Source organism: Nelusetta ayraudi, unplaced genomic scaffold (genome assembly GCF_046127955.1).
Source record: "Nelusetta ayraudi isolate G7.1 ecotype Tasmania unplaced genomic scaffold, CSIRO-AGI_Nayr_v1 ptg000042l, whole genome shotgun sequence".
NCBI lineage: Eukaryota > Metazoa > Chordata > Actinopteri > Tetraodontiformes > Monacanthidae > Nelusetta > Nelusetta ayraudi.
The window spans coordinates 19,865,161-19,886,935 of record NW_027466092.1 but is presented as its reverse complement, the minus strand read 5'-3'; the positions used below and the strand labels follow the sequence as shown (position 1 = coordinate 19,886,935).

Sequence of the window (21,775 nt, the reverse complement as noted above, 5' to 3'; positions counted from 1 at the left end):
AACTGCAGTTATCATTAGCGGCAAGAATTTGTGTCCTTTGTGGGCTTGAAAACGAAATGCAAAAGAGCAAATAGAGCGGCTGCATCCAAACCTTTAGACAGAGCCAAAAACCAGGCCAACACCTTCGCCCCCGACTCTTAAAACCTAGCTGTAAAAGCGCTAATACGTAGCCTTAATGACGTGCTGCAAATTCTGATTGCTGGCAAACGTTGCAGCGCTCCGGCGTCTACTGTACAGGAAGCTAATTAGTGCTGCAGCTTTCACGCTGGCTTTAGGGCCTGATTAAATCCAGACCTGTGTATTGATTACGGAAAAAAATGGGGGAAAAACACCAATGGAGACGCAGTGAGTGTGGAAAATAAGAATAGACGTGGAGGCATCGTTAGCAGCGAGACAGGGCTCCAGCCGCTGGGTCTCTGCCTCTAATGAAGGCATTTTCATTTCTGTGTTTTTTTTTTGTTTTTTTTTTAAAAAGCCGACTTTGAGAAAAACCTTTTTTTCGCTGGACTTTAAACACGGCGAAGGAAAGCATGTTGAAAGAGGAATTACGCTCATGTAAATGCACATTGGGTCTGTAATTGCTTGTTTGTTTACTGCATGAGTGAAACGGGCGAGCAGGAGCGCGGCCACATCACAGGGAGGACCGGGGGCCCCCACACTAAACCAATAGAAATCTTTTTCTGGTGATGGGAGCAACACTGATAGCTTCGTCCCGCCAGGAGAGACTAAATGCACTTTGACGTGTACCTGAGAGAGGCCAGAAGACCGAACGGGGCTTTTAACAGACAGCAGACGGCAGAAACAGGCCTGACACAGTGGCACAATAATGACCATTACTGCCACGAAAAGCAAACCAATTTGCTAATTACAACCTGCTGCTGCAGCGCTACTTCTTCCCGACAAGCCGCTCTGATGGATGAAAGCCCAAAACCAGCAACCGCCCGATGTCCTGCCCTCAGAGTGGAGCACAATCGAGAGGCAGCGGAGTGGAAAAAAAAAAAAAAAAAAAAGACTTACAAGAAAGCACCATTTAACAAACGCACACCCTCAGGGTAGGTGCGATGTTGCTGGAGCATCTTCTGCATAATGGAACAAACATTTCTAATTGGGGGAAAAGTAACTCAAATGGCTTCATTTAGCCGAAAACTCTCCCCAACCACCCACAAGATAAAACAGTGAGCACACTGAGCAGCAGCAGCACTGAGGCACCCGAACTGGACCATTTTAACAGCAGGCGTGTGTTTGCTTTGCAAAGTGAGAGACAGGGAGGGAGAGGGGGGGGGGGTCGAGTCGGTGGAGGTGGTAGTGTGTGTGTGTGTGTGTGTGTGTGTGTGTGTTGGGGAGCGAGGGGGGGCGTTGTTGGAGTTAAGAAATTATGGCCAGGCAGCGTAGCTGTGCCCGGGAGCACTCGGTCGCCATGCTGGTGTCGTGAACTTTGAGTTGTGGAGCAGTTTGCAGATTGTTAAGCTAATAGTCCTGAGTAACTGTATATCTGTCTGCACATGGTCCAGATGAACGCTCCTGGAAATACACGAGGGGGAGCGGGAGGCGGGCTGGGATGGGGATTCCCCCCCACCTCCAAGTCTGCAGTCAAACCTGAGTGCAATGAATCGTGGGAAACTTGGCCCAAATTGTGGCGTTTCGAGTGGTTTGACTTTGCCTGGCAGCTGCCACCGTCCCACCAGCCACTTTCCATCCACCTGCCTCCCCGCGCCGATCACCTTACAACCCGTTATCTTCGCATTTAAAAAGGTCTTGAAAATGAATCTGGTGGAATCGCGGAGCAAATGGGCGAGACAATCGGACACCGGCGTCGCCCTCCAAATGTTTTGGGAGTCATCGACCCCCTGACCCCCGGGGTTCAGGGCTGAGAGGGGAGGTCAAACACACGGCTGTCAGACGGCAGCCCGTGTCATCAGCCACGTCCACAAATGAGCAAATGTTGCCGATTATTTGGGCTAAAACAGGCCTTAGGTAGAGAGTCAGCCATTCCACCCAAGTGGTGGGAAGACAATATTTTTGTCTCGTCATTAAACATGAAAGATATTTTAGACAAAATTGGGTTTTTCTTTTTTACAAAAAACAATGTTTGTGTGACACCATAAAGTGATGCTACTCACTATGTACGATCAGAGCACTATTTCTCTGGTGTCCAATGTGTCTTTTATTGCCACCTAGTGGTGTGGCATATTTGTCAGGCTATAGATGTATTTTACACCCTCCTTTGGCAAGGAGAACAACATGAATAAATATATATGATAATGTATATATGTGTACATATATATACACACACACACACACACACACACACACACACACACATATGTATGCATGCTCAATAGCTTCACATTAAGAAACCCTTTGATTCTCCATGATCCCCTGGAGATCTTTTTTTATTTTAACCCACATGTTGAGACATTCCATACCAGGTGTTGAAATTTGTATTCAGGTCCTTGCCTCTGCTCTAGGATTTACTGGAGCACCGGGGTTGCCTCCTCCTTACAATCACCAAAGAAGTGGGCTATTGTTCACCTGACTGACACTAACAGCCCGCAGTCAGGTGGGGAATGTAACCCCCGTGATCGCTTGGTGTTGACCCCCCTGACTGGCGGGCAGGCTGCAGTAATTATTCCCTGATTCAGTGCGAGTCCTACATGCACATTAGTCAGAGGTCTGCGCTTTTCACCAGGCTCCTCAAAGGGGAAGTGCTGCACTGCATAAAGACGACGGGGCGGCAAGGTCAGAGGAGGTGGGCGGGCATCAGAGGAGAGCCGTCTCCTTATAAAGCCAGATTGCTGATGCATCTTTTTTTAAAAAAAATATACATAAATAAAGAAGTAAGGTGTGGTAGGCACCAGTAAGTCAAGTTTCAAACTCAGCAATGCACCTTTCGGGTTAATCTGCAGTGACGGTGGAAAACAAACAAGCAGCTTCTAGACAGGGATCACCAGACAAGTCGGCAAGAAGCGGAACAGTGCCGGGACCGTTGCAAAACTTCCTGGAGAGCAAAAATAATAGTGGCAGGCTGCGGCTTCTCTGAACCATATGAATCCACTTAATGCATAGAGGAGGCAGGCAGCAGGCAGGCAATACGCCGCAGAGTCAGAGAGTAGAAAGACAAGGAGGGATTTCTGCATTCTGTCAGACAGAAAATATCCCGATGTCCCGCAACAACAACAAGGAACAGCAGACTGCTGTCGGCAGGAGTTTGAAGTTCGGACCAAACTCCACTTTGTCTCCTTCCTGTTATCGATTTTTTTTCCCTGCAGAGAGTAATCACGACTCAGGCTGTCAAATCTACATCCAGCGCCTTCAGTCATTTGACTTCTGCCAGAGCCACATCCAAAGTTTCAGCCGTTGCAGAGACTAACTGGGGCCTCGTGGTGACTTCATCGCAGTCTTCCTCTAAAATCTATTTGTTGAATTTTAATAGGCTCCGTCAAGAATCTGTTCACAGCGACTGCTAGTGCAAAGTGGTTAAGGAGCCCGGATTTCCAAAACTCCATCTTGATTCATCCTCCCTCCCCCGGAAGATTTACGACGATATTAAATGTGAGATGCATAATTGGAGGACAGCGCAGCGCCTGGATGCTGCTTCTGGCCGTAGAGGCAGACATAATTGTCCTGTTTAAAAGGGAGCTCTATTTACTTGGGGTTGGGGGCGCAGTTCTCCAACATTCCAGCAGTGACGCCTGGCCCTAGTTCATGACGGTGTTTTCACTCTCGTGCAACAATGTGTGAACGAGCGCGACAAACAGAAACAAGGCCAAACAACAAAGCTTCGCAGGATACGCACTTTTCAGGAGGCAAACAAAGCAAGTTGTGAATACAATATACAAAAAAGAAGTTTTCTGAATCCTATTTTAAGATGCTTGTGGTTTAAAAAAAACAAAACAAGCCTCAAAGTAGGCTCGATGACAAAGGATGGAATATTGTACATTCAACTTGTGCGTTTGATTCATCAAAACTCTTGCTTCTTGCAGGACAAGAAGCAGTTAACAGTTTAACAGGGTTTGGGAAACTGTTTGGTTTTTATACGCATTAAAAAAACATGTTTGCAAACTCCAATTGACTAGAATAGACAAACTTTATTGATCCCCTTGGGATGACTCCCTCAGGGAAATTAAAACTTCCAGCAGCGATGAAGTACAGACCTTGCATCTGTGCTGACTTGAAACAAATCCGGGCCAATAATTTAGGCAGGATGAGGGTAAAATGTCAGCTCCAGGCATATATAAAAACGCCTTTTTTCAAGCCCTTTTCATTCAATTATGAGAAGTTTGTTATTTTTGAGGGTGAAATATTGGAAATTTCATGGCTGTCCGCAGAACTAATTGCAGGGCTGGAGGATAAAAGTCAGACAAGGTGGGTTGGAATTTGTTTTTGATCATGTTCTCATTTTCCCAGGAATGAATCGAGGTGCCGGGAAGCCAAAAAACTCTTCTGTCATTTCTTGCTCACTGTTGCTCTTCTACGAGACTAAATTGTTTGTCTCCACAATTAGCTACTAACATCTGTAAGGCATCATATCAAGTGTTCCTTGGACGGCTCGGCCTACATCATTATTGCATTAGAATGTAGATTAGGGTCCCTTCTCTCACTAGAGATGAGCATAATGACTCCTGATGAAATGAAATCCTTTGCTTCTTGGGTGTGTTGGCGTCGGGACTGGTTAGCGGCCGTGACGTGAGGGGAGCTGGACCACACAGGAGGGACGCAAAGTAGAACTATTCACTGGAAAACAGTGACTTCAGATCAGAGGGAAAGATGAGCAACACGTAGGCGTGCATGCTTGGACAACAACAGAGGCATCAATCTCGGTGTCAGCATCATCCAAACACCATGAAAGGTGTTCTGAGAAAAAAAACTGCAAAGTTTGGACGCATCAATTGGGGCGATTTGAAGCCGATTCCGAGAATCGTGATGCCGTTCCCGACTCAAGGGTGCTCAGATTATCTTGTAGTCTGAGTGGCTGAATGACCATTCAGAATTGAAAATCCTAACATTGGCGTCATGGAAGTGGGAGAGGGCGGAAATCATGCGTGAAAGAGGACAAATAATGATGTCGATGACCTGCAAAGCTTAAACCATTCAGGTCTGTTGGACAGTTCAGTCTCTTCAAATTCGTCTACTACTTGTTACTACTAATTAGTCTACTATTCATATTAACTTGGTGGACACCCAGGGTAAAGAAGTGTCAGCACAGCAAAATGAAAAATGTTAAAGCTAATTGGATACAGGACAATACTGAATCACACTTTGATAATTAAATAAAATAGCAAGACAATGATGTCAAATTGTAATTTAAAGTGGAATAATGAAACAAAACTGGCCAGAAATGGTCGCTCAGCGTGTTAGCTTAATTTGCTACCTCTGCAACCAACACATAAACCTCTCTAAAACTATGTCAACACTGCAGCATTTCACAAAATCATCAAAAATTCATCCAACAGTAAAATTTAACCCCTGCAAGCAACTGGAATCAACCCAGAAACAAGCCACTCGAGTCCACTTAGAGAGCGACAGATGGTCTTCTCGGTCCCAGAGGGGCTTAACATGTCGCGCCACGGAGAAACGCACAAAGCCACAGTGTCGGGCCCCCGACACCGAGCACGTGCGCTAGCGGCCCCGGGGACCAGCTGAAGGCACCGGGCGGCTGCAGGAAGCGCCGGAGTCAAAGCCTCCGACCAACCGAAGCTGTTCGCCCGTTAACAAGCTCCCAGCTGGCGTCTGCCGTCGCGGCGTACCGCTGTTTGAGGGTGCGGATGTTCAGGAGCATGTGTGCACCAGGAATATTGTCCCACCCCCAACCCACATCCCACCATCCCCCTCACTCTCTTCACTCTTTGGTCAGAATAAAGCGTGAGCATTTATTTAGACAGCTTGTGTCTGTGACAGGCGGAATGCAGCCGCGAGCTGAAGTGACTGAGAGGTTCTGGTTTGTACACAAAAAAGCCGCACGAGGGGATCGCGTTACGACGAGATTAGAGTCTGGGGCTGGTTAGCAGCTTGGTCTCTTGGATGGCGAGGCTTTTTAATGGGCTGATGGGGCTTTTTGCTGAAGAAAAAAAAGAAAGAGAATGGTACATGAAAAGCCCAAAGTGATCCCTGGCTGGAGGCCAAGTGCGGTAACGTGTTTGCATACTTTTCACCAACTTATTAGAGTTATTAGACAGATCCCTGGCCTCCGATTTCCTTGGATATACGTCTGTGGGAAGCTGGAAGTTTTAATACCCGCTTCGAGCACGCGGGCAGGGAGTCGGGGATAGCTGGCGATGCGTGACTGCAGCAAGCGGGAGCGCTCGTCTTCCAATCTCCAGGACAGGATGACGGGAATGCCTGTGGGTTTTTTTTGGAGGGATTCCTACCCTGAAAAGCCCCTTTGGGTCACCAGGATCATTTAAATAATCACTTTAGCGAGAGGCACGTCGGTAAGGTACCCCAGCGAATGAGCTCCCGACCCAACTGACAGCGCACCAAACCACATTCACTTAGTCCACACAAACTGTTTCCCTCCGCCCTCCCCTGCTCCTCTCCGCACTCATCAGCACCGCAGAACAATTGTGACAACAAACCTCGGACACATGTTGAGCTTCGTTAGTCTGCGCAGCGGTCATTCGCAAGTCAACCAGAAGGGGGGCGTACCAGTAAAACAATGTTGTTGTTTTTTTTCTTGGAGAAAATTAATGCCGCAGTGTCTGGCTGCTCACGGGGCCGTGACAGAGCATCCTAATGAGGAGGTGGCGGATGAAGATGTGCAATTAGCGCACCGCAGGAAGTGATGGAAGGCCATTGGTGTTATGAACAACAGCAGCTTCTAAACGTAACAAATTTTGTTCGAAGACGGCGTAACTGATGACAGACACCTCTAGCAATTATCCACAATACAAACATTGCAGCTCTCAACGAGAAAAAAACTGAAGCAACTTTCAGCGGCTGCAGCAATTTTAATGATGACAAGCGACGGAGCTGGCAAGTCTGAACTCTCACACTCAGCTTGAACAAAACCCCTTTTCAGCTGGTTTAGAGTATGACAGGACCAATCAGCATCCTCTGAGGGGAAAGAGGCGGGGCTTAGCTGAGCAAGAACAGGAAGCCGCATCGTGGCTCACTGTCGGGCAGCAAGACATACATCGTGGAAGAAATCTGGACTGTCCTGCTTTGGAAGTAACATCCAATCACATTTCAAGTTGATTTCACAGAGCCCCTCCCCTTTTCAAATGTTTCCCTTTTGGGGTTTAGGCTGCTGCCTTTCCTCTTTGTCAAAATGCTGTTTTATTCTAGTTTGAGCCGGTTTCCTGCTGCTGGATCTCTGTGGGTTTTTAAAAATGGCTCGCACAGTGACAGGTATATCTCCCGTGGTGAAAAACATGTATGGATTTATAGACATTTGTCCCATCTTACAGCAGTTGTATAAGAATCAAAGACAAGGCCGTCACTGACTACTGAGTGTGTGCAGCCGTTGGCTCGGTGTGCCACAGGACTTACACAACAGTCAGACGTCCTCTGGCCTGTTGTCAGCGGAGCCATCATTACTGGGACGCCGGGGATTCGCTGCTGGCTTCTATTCATTAATCTTGTCTCATTCCGGAGTGCGGTTATTTTTCCTGGGTCTCGTTGCGTTGCCATGGCTATCTAAATAATAAAACAGTGTATTTGCCGCCCCGTCGCGAACGCACTTCAGAAGCAGCGTCGGCAGAAACGGCAGAGCACGCAGACGCTCCCCTTTCATCAACGCAGGGCATTCCAATCATCAGGAATTTTGAGGCGCTCGATTCTTTTTAATCATCTGCAGCGGGATTAATGCGAGGCGACAAAGCACGTCAGCCAGAGCCGCCGGCCGTCTGCATGACTGCCTCTGCCTGGCAAACCCGGTGTCCGCTAATGAGTGAGAGGCAGCCCCGGAACCAAGAGGACGGAAAACCGGGGACCGGTTTTCTGCACACTTCAAAAATGTGTTCTTCATTGTTCAGAAATATCAGAGCACTTTGTTTTTATTCCCAGTATTCAGAGTCTTGAAGTGAGAGAAGAGAAGCAAAAACAACGACCTGGCCGCCTTCCGAGACAAACTAAAGAAGAAAAGACTGCAAGATTTCTGGAAGATGCCACACAGAGCAACACAATGTTATTATTTTGACCCATTAAAACACTTTTATCTCCAAAACACTAATAAGGTATCTGTGCAACTAACAAGGACAAACCATAATAGCTTTTTTGCAAAACGCGCTAGCTTTTCGCAGCCCAGACAAATTGAATGGGTTAATTCTCATGTGCACGCCACCCATTTTCTTGTTGTCATTCAAAACAGACCTTCAGACTTGAACACAAGAAGTCCATCCAATATTTTCTGCCATTTGGGAAAAATTCCCAGCAAAGCAAGACTCTGCTACGGAAAACTGTGCTGCAGAAATTTGCCCTGACAGTTTCTTATCAGTTCCGCTACAGTTTATCAGTAAAAGGACGGGTCAGAGAAATACGTTTGATTATACTTTCATATTTTTACCAAAATAAACAGCTGGCAAAAAGCTCTGTTTAACTTTTTAAACAGGGCGGCGCAGCGAGCTTTCCGTGAGGACACTTGGTGTTAGAATAACACTCCTCCCGGGACAATTTTGGAAAAAAGGGCCTTTAGGAGAAGATTTAATGACTCTAACTGGTGTGTTCGCACCAGCTGTTCCTCCGCGGGCTCAGCCTGTTATGTGGCCGCTGGCACTGCCACAGTTAATGACTGCAGCTTCGCCGGCATTAGCCCGTCACATGGCAGCCATAAGTGGCTTCAGGCGTGCAGGGAGAGAACGGCACCGGATGGGAAACGCTGCCTGAGCCGGACGCAGCAAGCTTGCGGCCTATCAGCCCACTCAACCCACCACAGAAGAAGAAGAAGAAGAAGAAGGCATAGACGATCCTCCTGCTCCTTCTGAGGTGGTTGCCTCTGCTCGCCTTCCATCAGGACCGCTCCTGATGGGAGGCTCAGCAGCTCGGGCCGTTATGAGTTGGGTGGGGAAACACAAGCAGCGGGAGATCCCACCTCGCCTTCACTGCGCTGAGGAGCCAATTAGGAGATTAGGAGGCAGCCCCAGCTTTGTGGCGACGGGTGATGACAGCGTTGTTAACGTTCTCCAGCGTCAAGTTCATAAAAGTTGCAGGCAAACCTAAGCCTGAATGTTATGTAAACAATTCCTCAAGGACACACCAGAGAAATAATGTATTTTCTATTTATTAGTTCAATTTCTGTGAAACTGGAAGGTTTTAAGAGGGTTTAAAAAAAACTAAAAATGCAAGGACAGCTGTACTTTTCTTAATGCTGCAAGGTTATATACAAAACGTCACTGCTCTCAAACCAGGTGAACCAAATGCATGTGCATTACAATACACAAGTTGTTGTTGTTAAGACCAACAAGCTCATGGCAACAAGGTTATTTTTATAAAAAAAAAAAAAAAAAAAACACAGAAGGAAAAGAGGACAAAAATCAAACAGCCGTGACAACTTCCAGGAAGTACTTTTGCCCCTGACTGAACTTCTGTCAGTGCATGAAAACCCCTTGATGACGATTTACTGCTCTGGGATGCAGCATGGAGAACTGATTTCCACACCTCGCAGGAAGCCACCCTGGTCATGTGATCGTACAGGATGTAAACAATAGGCAGCGTGACCTCTTGTTCCACCGACTAATCCACAAATTCAAGTGTCTCACAAGCATTCGCTGCATTTCTCCTTCCCGCTTCGTTCCACTGAAGTTGTGGATTTGGGTCCTTCCATTTACATTAGTGAGTACAAACTATGTTTTTTCCCCCCTCCAGCTCAGGCAAGGACATCATGTAAATCATTAATGCAGATAAAGGTTAGCCCTTCTGCTCCGAGGGGCTTTTGATGACTAATTGATTTGGCGTGCGCTACGGGCCGACGTGGACTGTCCGTTTGAAGGAGAGAGGCAGGCACTAATCAGAGCAGGAACTAAAAGCCCCCTGAAGACAGACGCCACACGGGAGAGCAGCAACTTCCTGTCCCCCGAAGCTGGATGACGCTCTGGTTGTCACAGACTGGCAGCAGAAGCTAATTAACCAGACACAAAATGTTGCTCTTGCTGCTGCACTGATGATTACCAGTACCATGATGTCACATCTGGCACATCCAGTCCTCACAGCAACTAATTGGAATTTCATTTTTCACAATACGCAGTCAGTGTTAATAAAAATCTATATTCATTTTCTTACACAGTGAAGTGTAAAAGCGACTAGTTTTGCACGTGAAGAAAGAAAAATTGACATACACTTCACCGAAAGACCGGCGGCAGGGTGGAATATTCAGAGACGAACTGGACTGGAATTCAGATGAGATGTTTGCGGACCAGAATCAGTGAGAATCATCTGCGTGCCCTTGGAGCTCGTATCTGACTTTCACTGAGTTTGCCAGCTTGTTAACAAGCAAGAAGTCGCGTTAGTGGTTTGCATTCAAATTTGTCGCATTGTGATTAGCGTGTCCAGAGAAGTGATTTTGAATATTTGCGGTGGCCTGAGAGTGGAAATTTATTACATGTTGCATTGTTGTTGTTTTTTATATACAGAAAGAAAAAAAAGCCCTGGAAGACAGTGGTCAAACTTCAGTCTGATATGAGCCAGATTGTCTTCTCCGCTAGAATCAAAATACAACATGACATAATTAAATTCCGCAGTGACAGTTCGCTGCTGTTAACGTGCTGATTGCGCAGCGCGCGCTGGCCGGAGATGCTCCAAATCCCTCCTCCATCATCCTCAAAAATAACCTTGGTGCAGCAGACACCTGACACGACAACTGGGTTTGACGGCAAGGCGATGGCACGCTGAGACCTCTCGGGGGGGGGGGGGGTTGGGGCTGTGTGTGGGGGGGGGGCACCTCCTCCCATTTCAAAGCCGGAGGCGCAGGAGCTGACGGGCCGTCGTGCTGGCCGAGGCTATTTGAGAGAGTTTGACCTCTGACCCCGCCGTCACCCATGGCCCCTACCGTGCCACCGCTGCGCCCGCTTTCAAGTGTCGGGCCAGCTTCACCTCGGCGCCGAGTGTGAAGCGCATATCGATTACCCCGCCGCTCCCACGCCGCCGCTCTTCAATAATGGGATTTCTGACCAAAAAAAAAAAAATCCCATCATGGCCATAAATGTCTTTTCACGCTCAGGCAGTGAGGCAGAGGTCGCTGTGACCTTGCCGCTCGCTCGTCTGCATCCAAGGCTTCGCTGGCCAGCGTGGCCGTCACCCGGCGCCAGGGGTGAGACTTGGCCTCCAGCACCGCAAGATGCCCTCGCTGGGCCTCGCCGCCCGCTGATTTACTGCATTACGTGAGTGTAATGAAGGCCCTGGCCCAACAGGTGGCATTATTTATAGCGAGCCAGAGAATGGGGGCAGGAATGAGGCAGGAGAGATATTCAAGTAATCATTGGGGGGCGGGGGTGGCAGAATGGAGGAATGGAGGGAGGGATGGAGGGATGGACGGAGGGGAACAATTTGAGATGGCGGCGAGGTTAGCAGGTTTAAGGGGCAGGCGGGAGGTCGTCCAATCGGGAGCGAGAAGCAAAGGGGCTGTAATCACTTGGAGCGAACCAGTAAACCTCACAGCTTACTGATTTTTCATCATTATTATTGTTGTTATTATTTCTGAGCGGCACATCAAGAGCAATATTCTCAGTTCTTCTCTCTAAATAGGGGCTTGAGGCTCTCCAGTGGTTTGAAATGTTGTTGTAAAGGCAGGCGGCAGGATTAGTCTGTGATTGCTGCAGCCGCTGCCTCAGACTGCAGCCAGACATCACAACACGGTTTGTACTGAAATGAGTGAAACGTGTGCAGGTTTGAGAGGAATGCAGAGAGTCAACCCACCGCCGCCACCTCGCCACATCTTTTTCATTTCATTAATTGCATGGTGGGGGGTCTCTGGGTGCGCACCCCCACCCCCCGCCTTCCTCCTTTGTCGAGAGACGAGGTGCAAATTGTCGGCTGCAAGGCGCAGAGTCACAGACAGACAGGCGGAGTGTGCTGAGGGCTCTGCGGTGCAGGGACCACTTCAAAGCCTAAGCAAGCGTCATTAGGAGGGACCCGGCCGGCCTTTCATCTGAGCGCGCGTGATTATTGGGATGAGCTATAAGTTTGAGTGATTATCGCAGAAAGCTGTGCGATGCTAACTCAGCCCTTTGCTAAGACCAGCAGCGCTTCCCTGACATCCACACCCTGATGAAAACAATTTTCCACGTGAAAGCTACTAAACGCACCTTCTGTGGGCGATCGTGAAATGTTTCGATTGATATGTACCAACCACCAGCAAGATGTACAAGGAAGTTTATTGCACTTTTTTTTTCTAAACTTTTCATATTTAACTTAATTTTTTGGAGTTCCAAGAGATTTTCCTACCCTCTTGGATGTGCCAAGTGGTGAGTTGACACTGCACAGTGAATTCCATATTTCACAACACTGCCCACATTATATTGCACAGTGACTTATGATGATGAAGAGTATCTGGAGTGAATCTGGCAACCCCAGCCTCAACTCAAGTGCGTGGTGTGGGGCCCTGCTTCCTGCTGTCTTACCTCTGGGGAGTCATCACTATGGACTCCTCTCGATCTTCTGGATAACTTACAGGTTTTATCCATCTAGAACATAGGTGTTAAACTATGGCCCGCGGGCCAAATTTGGCAGTGTACCGCTACTACTATAAAACCCAGAATGGTCTGCTGGTATTTTGGTGCGGCAAACAGTACAGGACGTTCATTGAAGGACATTATGATTAAATTGGTTGATAGTTTCATTTTTAAATGTATTATTAGCCCTTGGAAAGGTCACTGTTGAAATTTAAACCAGAAGGCTGCAAATAAAAAGAGCCATTTTATTCATTTTGATGAGTTTTTTTCTTATTTGAAGTTGGATTTTGCATGTGTGCAATATGAAGTATGTATTGAATAGTATTAAGTTTTGCTATTTCTGAATTCAAGTTGAAGCAAAACTTGTTTGGGTCCATATAAAAAGGTTGTTAGAAGATTTTCTTACAATAAATATGAATGTTGGCCTGCGACTTCATCCAAGTTTTGCATTTTGGCCCACTGCATATTTGAGTTTGACACCCCTGATCTAGAACGTGATTGAAAAATGAAGGTGCCCTCCTCTCCAATCCAACAGTGTATGCAATACCTGTTGGTAACAAACAATTAATAGAATTTGCTTACCTGTAGCCAATGATTCCAAGGGAAGGCGCCCCGGCGATGAGAGACAGGACACAGAGGAGAGAAAAACAGAGCGTTAGTGGTTTCACAGGGTTGACATCACTTTGTGTTTCCTCGTGAGGAAACTCTTTGGACGGTCGGCATGAAAACAAGCTGTCATTCACACATCCGCACTCAGCAGGAAACAGACTGGATTCATATATGGCAAAACTTGATGCAACCCGGCCTGGAAAAACAATGCATCCGCTGCTGAGAGATGTTCCTCATCATCTCCTCCTCCGTCGTCTCCACACTTTCCATCTAAATATCTCCCCCCCCCCCTGCTGTTTGTGTTTGTGATTGTTTGGTGCGAGGGGGGACACCCCGGCATATACATCCTGGAGACTGCCTACGGAGACGGTTGGCAGGCGATGTATATCCTCGGTTGCTGACGGCTAATGACAGAATGCTGAAACACAACGATTGCGACCAGAAACACGTCGACGAGCTCGCCCGCCTCCACGAACACACGCAGGCTGAACGCCGCCCGGCTCGTCTGGCTCCGTTTCCCGCTCATTACCGACACGAGCTGCGAGCCTTGAGAGACTCGCAAACGCCCAGCGCCGCGTCGCCTCCTTCGCTCTTTCAACACGTCTTGTGCGTTCGGGCCTAATTTGCAGCTCGCCCAACCCAGCTGAGCTCATGTTATTATCTTTACTTTGTTCTCAAGAGGTATGTGAAGCTCGCAATGTAATAATCCCCCAACACTTCACTCTACACACCAGTTGCATGTTAGAGAGCCTCGCCGTGTTTGCCTGTTAAAACAGGGTGTTATGAGACCTTCAAAGGGGCAATATGTGATTTTCATTATTGTCAGATATAAAGTAATAAAAAAAATCTTATGCAGCGCACATAACAGGGCCTCTCTGTCGTTGATATCGAGACCGGTCAATCCTATTGTTTACAAAGCCGGACGAGCAGCCCATTGCATGTTAGTGCATGCGAAATCGGAACAGCTGTCCTACATAAGCGACCTCTAGGAACACATGAGAATAGCATGAAACATGCTCCAAGTGAATGCTAGCATTTGCTCAAATTATGCTGGATATCACCCAACAATCAGACAGTCGCCTCTTGTTGCCAGAACCAGAAATGTTGCAATGGACAACAAAGTTATTCCTAACTCATCAAACTGCTGAGAAACTTCTCTGGTGCATCGACCTCCACTGGTTGCCTCCTCGGTAGAAATCTGCTCTCTCTCGTGTAAAAGCTCCTCATGGTTTCTGTCTGACTTTAAACAGGCAGGAGGACAATATTTAATCCAATTTCTGCGCTGGGAGTTTCAGGCCTGCGCTTTGACATCTGATCGGCTACGCCATCGAACGGCGGATAAACACTTTGCAAATTTTTCCAAGGTGCTTTGCTTTTAAGTGTTTACACGTTGCCCGTAAACTTGCACTGCCTCTGCCAGATGCTTTTTCAGAAGGTGCCATAAAGCCACAGTTTGGATTCAGAACAGTTGCCCGTGTTTACAGCAGCTCAAGCCGACACGCTCTCTGTCCGATTCTCCCTGGTTCCGAGGCCTCCGAGTGCAACTGGTTCATCGTCCAGTCGGGCTTTGGGTGAACTGTTTTTAAGACGCGATGTGTCTCTGGTTCTCTGAAGAGGAAACCGAATTATGCAGGAAACGGCTTAAATGCACCGTCATTACAGCGCGTTGGCTCGCTTTGTGTCGGATCGCGCATGAAAAGCATGTCTGGAGGGAAACAGATGGATGCAAATTCGTGCCTTCCCACAGGACACTGGGCTGTTCTAAACAAAAATCCACTCGGCTGCAATTAAGTTCCGGCACTGCAAAATCCATTGGATTTCATCACGGCTTTCAACTTCCTGAGGATGAAAGATGAAGGGGGACAAAAAAAAACTCTCTCCCTCTTCCAAATAAGTTCTTTCGCATGAGTGTTTAAAGGTTTTAACCCTCTGCTTTCATCACACTTTGGCAGCGCAGACAGTAATTGCAGCACCCCCCCCCCCCAAACACTGCAGATACACCACGTTGATTTACATCCCTTCAAAAACGGACACAGCCTCCCGACCGCCCGCTCACCCACCGTGGGTTTAATCTGCGGAGGCTGCAAAGTCATCGTCAGTTCCTGTGGATCCCCCGCAATCCCAGATATCTGACCTCAAAGAGGGCGGTCTGTCCTGGTGGCCCCCCCATGCATCCATACGTTTCCCCTTTTGATATTTTCATAAATCAGCTAGAGGCACAGCAGCGGAATAGGGGTGGCTGGGGGCGTGTGTGGTGGGGGGCGCGCATCTGTCTCTGAGATTGCTCCAACATGCGAGCACGAGAGGCGAAGAAAGAGAAGGAATCCGTTTGTTTTGCCACTTTTGATGTGCGCCGGGCGGACCCGGGAGCCCCGCACAGCTCGGACCAGGCCGGGCCCCTTAAGGGAGCGCGAGCAGAAGAGAGGCACTGAGCGGAGGCGGCGTAAACACGAGATGAGAGACGGGCGTGTGAGAGGGAACGTGCAATCAGGATGGAGTCGGCCTGAGCACTGGAGCGACACCTTTGCCCGTACGAAGAATCAACAAGCTAAAAACGGGACGAGATCCAATTTCAAACCTGCTCAATTAGCAACGAGTCGTGTCAGCTTCACGCCGCTCACAGTGAGGGAGGTGGAAGGGGGGGTGGGGGGGGGAGTTGTTGTTGTCCCCCTTTTTTACCCATCAGCATGTGAGCGGCCAGATGTTTGTTGCCGTCCTGGCCGCCGTCACGTGTTTGATGAACAGGCGGTTCGCAATGCTCAACTCTGCAGCAATGATGCAGATACTTGCTGAATATTATGAGATTAAGTTTACGTCACTGCACAAGTCAATATGGGGGTGAAAAACAACGAGCCTCGAGCCATCCTTAGAACACAGCTACAAGCCATCGGTGATGAAATAAGTGCTTTTCTGGCCCAAAATGCCAACATCATGATAAAAATCACAGGACCCCCCTGCAAGGTCGGCCTTTGGCAGGGATGTTTATTATCTCTCTGTTGCCCTTGTCAGGCGTTCACTTGTGTGGCTAAGCGTCGCCTTCACGGTTTCGTCAAAATAAACAGAGCGCCTTCAAGGAACCTTGAAACGCAGCTTCCTTCATCCGCTCCGGGAACACCACCGAACGCTGACATTTTTCTCCAAACTTTAAAGCCGAGTCCACAGGGAGCGCTCTAAATCTGTCTCTCTTTGTTCGCAAATGAGCTGAAAGTGGAGCCGAGGACATTTTTGAGGCGCGCCGCAGCGCTCTTTAATCAGAGGCAAATTTAGCACTTCACTAATTATTAATTGCTCATAATAAATGAATAACTTATGAACGCCCCCGACAGAAAATGACTAAAAAATGAAATCCAACTTGGCGGTGGAGGGGCCACCTGCAGAGAATCCAATTTCATAGTAAACCAGGCCCAACGCTTTACTGAAACGTAAAATCACTTAAAAATGGAAAATAAGGGGCAGAAATTAAAGTTTGATTGAAAATTAGCAATAACGTGTTGACTTTCAAAGTGCCGTACAACCATGCCAAAGCTTACAAAGTGGAGTATCGATTAGGATGAAGTATACACTAGCTGAATGCTGTTAGCCCTGTTTAGGAGCCAAATCAAGCAATTTTGCAATGGCAATGTTGGTGTAGCTCTCTGTCTGGTCGTGCAAAATGATGATAGAAATTAGTTTGCTGTTAAACAGCATTAAGGTAAGCTGTGTTCCTTCCACTGTGATCAGAGCTGTAGCATAGCTTATACAAATTAGCCTCTCAGAAACGTGAGGAAATGCATAGCCTCTCTCAATAGTTGGACCAACACATTATACATTTAGCTCTTGACAAACTTGCATCTCGTTTCCAGAGTGATGCAGGTGTTAGCTGTGATTGTCTGAAACACAAGACTTTGTGGTCTGGCACAAACTAAAGCACAGGTGTGTGCAGTTAGCGCTGACATTTGAGCTAACGGCTTGTCAGAATAATAATTTTATACATTTTATACACTTGTGTTTCAACACATTAGAGCCATTAGAGGCCAAAAGACGGTGCCGAGCTGCTTTCCAACATCCTCAGGTTTCGTGCAAAGCTAAGCTAAACGTCTGAAATTGCTATTAAACGTATTCCATTTAACACCACTAAACAAAAAACAGATGCCCCAAGTGTGACTACTGCCAATTATTAGACAGTAGCCTGTAAATAAAAGTTGACAACTAGTGCAAGTCCTTTCCGCAAGGCAAAGTAATGGAAAATACATTCCACTTATTACAATTTCGTTGGGGAGCAAATAGCATTTAATGCAGTCTTTTGTGATTTCTTCACCCATTCAAGGCCAAACAGTGTTACATTAAGCAAACAGCAAACTTCAATCCCTCCTGCCTGGATGGTGAGGAAAGACATGAAAACCACATCAAGCGGGTAAAAGAAACCCATTTTTATAGGATTGGAAAATAGCAGCAACCATTTCCACTCTGGTGTACAAAGAAACGCAGCATTTCCCACCCAGAAACTTTTTATTTGTTTTGTTTTTTTTATTCCTCAGAAGATTGCAAACATTCCTAGAGAAAATGAAAACATGCTCAGTGTGAGCTTTTCGATAAATACTGAGAAAAATAGAGACTAAACACTGCAGTGGCTGAGAGTTTACCAACCGGGGAAAGTGAAAGGTCTGTGGAAGGCTGGTAAATGATTTTCTTTGTGTGTGTGTGTGTGTGTGTGTGTGTGTGTGTGTGTGTGTGTGTGTGTGTGTGTGTGTGTGTGTGTGTTTTCATATTATTCATTATTTCTGGGGCACAAAGCCATACTCCTTCCAGTCAGCTCTCTCAGGGAACTCCAGTGTTCGCAGCCAACTAGTCGGCCATGGAAAGCAGCTGTGTTCATAGAATGTAAAGAAATCCTTTGGACCTTATTTCCCTGCATTAGTCACGCTGGGTGGAACTTTCTTACGAACAACAAACACTTGCCAATGTTTCTCAACACGCTGGCAAGACTTTTCACATAGCGTGCCATGCAGTTATCAAAATCAAGACGTTGGCCTAGTCAAGTTACTTTACATCACAGCTCTGAGGCTTCCTCTGGTAACACGTTAGAGCAAGGGGCAGTCGGTGAGCGTGAGTTGGAGCCAAGAGGAAGAAGAAAAACAAGCTTGAATGTCTTGACACTAAGGGCACTGGCTACTTAAGAGTTTCACTTCCGTCAAAGACTGATTTCCATTTTCTTGTTTGATTCCCAGTCAGCCGATCAATAATTCAGCCTAGTCCGATGGGTCTAGCTTGCCATCGACATATTACTGTCAACTGTGTCAGCTCTCTTTGGAGCAACAAAGCCCACCAAGTCAGTATCCCAAAAAATCGGAGACATTCTAGCGATCACAAAATGGACATTGCTTCAAAGACGCTCCAACAGCAGCACAGAGTTTCAAAGTGTTCAAAAGGTCACAGTTTCAACTTTCACATCCGTCACTTAGTAGAAGTCCATTAACAAACAGAGATCAACGAGTTTACAATAAAATTGGCCTTTAGGTTTTGGGATACAAGCTGTTGCCACTCCGATTAATTTCGCTGCAAAACTGGTGTGACATTTTATAATGAGCATAAGGGTTTGAGCTGTCAGATCAGGTGCGACACCATCCCACCACCAAAACTTTACCTGTTTGCGGTTAATTACAAGACACCGTTTGGCATTTGAAAAAAGAAAAATATCTTAAATTGGGCTCCGCCGAACAATTTCAAACATGGTGATTAGGGATGAGTGAACGCCTCCGTTTTGGCTTCTGACAAGCTTGCGGCCATTTCTGAAGACAAACGGCGTGAGCTTCCTGTTCTCCAGACTGTGTTCACAACAGACGCTGAACTTCCTCAACTGGGTCACCTGTCGGCAGGCCGACACGCCACCTAAAGCCGTGAAATAAAGCACATCCTCCTGTCCCGTAACAACATCTGGCTTTGTGCATGGGAACCTGGGCTGCCGCCGGCCACCTGTTCACTACATGTCACCGTGAGCGTGGGGGCGGTGGGGGCGGGGGGGGGGGGGGGGGGGTTAGGAACAGGGGTCGGACCATCGTTCCGGGAGTCGTTTAGGCGTCCTAATTTATGCCAACTATTTTGGTATGTTGTGTAATGACGGCTCAGGGGGAGCAGGAATTTAATCCAGCAATAAATAACAGGTGTGAATACTGGCTGACTCAGCCTCCCTATCTATTCCATCGCTCTAAAGTGTAGCTCCAGCAACAGGGCCTACAGAGTAAATACATGCAGGCAAACATCGTCCACTGTAACGTAATCGCTTTTGTGGTGGTGTTGGTGGGGGGAAAAGGATCAGGAGTGTCGCCCTCAAGTTTGTGACCCAAGATCAGGAGTGACAGCTGTGAGTGATGCTTCGAGTGGCAGAAGGCCGGCGAGAGAAGTTTGATGGCGTTCATTGTGTTGGGATTGGAGGGGGGAGGGTGAGAGCGAGTGAGAGCGACTCCGAGGGAAATTAAAACAAACAAACAAAAAAAACGTTCAGATTGCTGCGGTTTGGACAACACAAAGGTTTGTCAGGGCAGCAATTTGACGTTTGCGGGAGACAAAATGTGCCCACGCTTGCCATGTTGACAGCTTCAAGGGGCCTGAAACTGAAAACCTTGTCAGTCAGTCCCAGCCTTGGCCTGAGGGCCGACGTCAGGTTTCCCTTTCTAAACGCACTCCCCCACCACCAGCGAAAAAGAAACCTAAACAAAACTTACCTTTCACTGAAAGGTTTCCCGCACCTGTTTTGAAGGGCAATCGAGGGGCTAAAGCTCTCTGAGCATCTCTCAAAGTCTTGAACGATCCTAGCCCTCAGACATTTACAGAGGTGCACTCTGAGCCCAAAGAGCCCAAATTAAATGTGACACGCAATATCAGTTTACACAGCCTCACACGGAGGCCTTGGGAATGAACTGGGAAGGGTGGGACAGGGTGCATTTCGCTCGCACAAGGAGCCCTGTTCTTCCATTAATTGGCTTAATTTGCCGTGTCACACTAGACAAACCAGTTAAAGGCTGCCTCGACCTTTTTTGGAGTGGCTCAGGCCTTCTCAAAGCGCTCAGTCAAAGCGGGCTAATTTCCTCAGCGTTAATCACAGCAGGGGCGTCACAGGCAGGAGGGCCTCACTGCAGCCAACACACGAGCCGACAACACAAGTAAACCATGTGATTAAAATTGCCACCAAGGTGCCCAAGTTTGACATTGCATTGGTCACAGGTAATCTGGAAGAAGTCATTATTCTTCCCCCCCCATAATGACCCATAATATATTTGAGGTCATGTAAACACCTTGAGGAATTTTCCCATACTGGGCCAGACGAGGCAAGCTATTTCTCTTCTTTTGTTTCTGTAAGATATTTGCATGGCAAGAAAAATGTGGGATAAAGTTCAAATTTGTACTCTTTTTAGGAGTTACAACACAAAAACTCAATCAACAGTGATTGGATAACAGTAGGTGAGTCACTTTTTTGTCAATCTGATTGAACTGTTTCACACTAAGATTGTCTCATTTATATGACGTATATATGTACACCAAATACACTGATCATATTGATTTGTGGGTTCCGATAATGCAGTGCACTGTGATGTAGGTTATTCGTGACATGATCACATGATCCCACACACAGCTGGACTCAGGAGCCCACAAGTATTAAAAGTAAAGTTGTTAGCTTGGCTAATCAAGCTTGCCGTTTTTTTTAGCGTTTCCTTTTGAAACTGCAGCATCTTTACCTGTGATGGGGCAACATCTTTATGTTCCGTGGTGGAGTTGCACACAAAGCTCCAACAGCGATTGGATGTGTCGTTTTCATGGATTGGTTGGATCCAATGGATGGATTCATTGCATCGAGTTACTCCACCTCCACCAACGCAATCGAAATTTCCATCGGATCATCGTCAATTTGATCAGAACTGAGTGTTCACACGATGTGGTTTTAATCAGATTACCATTTCATCCGATTGCTTGTGGATCATGTAATCGCAGCTCGTGTCTGAGGTGCCACGGACGCCTCATTGGCACCTCAGTGGGAATGTGTGGACGGACTCGTCGACTCTCCAGGTCCTGACATTTCAAACAGAGTGAGGGGTGGTTGTGGTGAAAGTGGGGCGTAGCCAGCTGCTCTCATGCCTCAGCGGCAACCAACTCTGACCGCAAAGACATACGTCGATTCTCAACTTCCCTATCAAATCCAACCCCTGACACACACATACACACAGTGGCAACACTCGATACCATGAGCTGTGAATGCGGCAGATCAGAGAGGACACAAATAACTCCAGCAAAGTTTTCGAAGGATTCCGGCCCACTGCCGTCCCTCCCTCCCACCCCTCCCCTCACCCCCTCCTTCTTCTCCTCCTCCTCTACCTCCCCCCTTCTCCTCACTCTCTCCTTCCCTCACAACTCCACAGGGGCCACTTGTTCCATCTCAGCAGCATCTCCAGATGACAGGATGTGAGACGCGTTGAAAGTTGACAGCGCCGCGATCATCTTTCAGCCCAACAATATGGTAGATTACTCTCCACTCTAAATTTAGTCTGTCACACAGTTACAATACAAGACAAGAGCCATGACTGCAGGGACAT

At 47.4% G+C, this 21,775-nt stretch overlaps 2 protein-coding genes across 2 annotated transcripts in view; both read right to left on the bottom strand.

The window, feature by feature from the left end:
* The window catches only part of etnppl (ethanolamine-phosphate phospho-lyase), a 106,046-nt gene extending 87,875 nt beyond the window's left edge, over positions 1-18,171 (bottom strand). Inside the window, exon 1 of the mRNA XM_076035408.1 lies at positions 18,162-18,171. The gene's annotated coding sequence lies outside the window, so the exon portion shown is untranslated. The remainder of the gene's footprint in view (positions 1-18,161) is intronic.
* col25a1 (collagen type XXV alpha 1 chain) overlaps positions 1-21,775 on the bottom strand; it is a 119,458-nt gene that overhangs the window by 74,112 nt on the left and 23,571 nt on the right. The window lies entirely within an intron of this gene.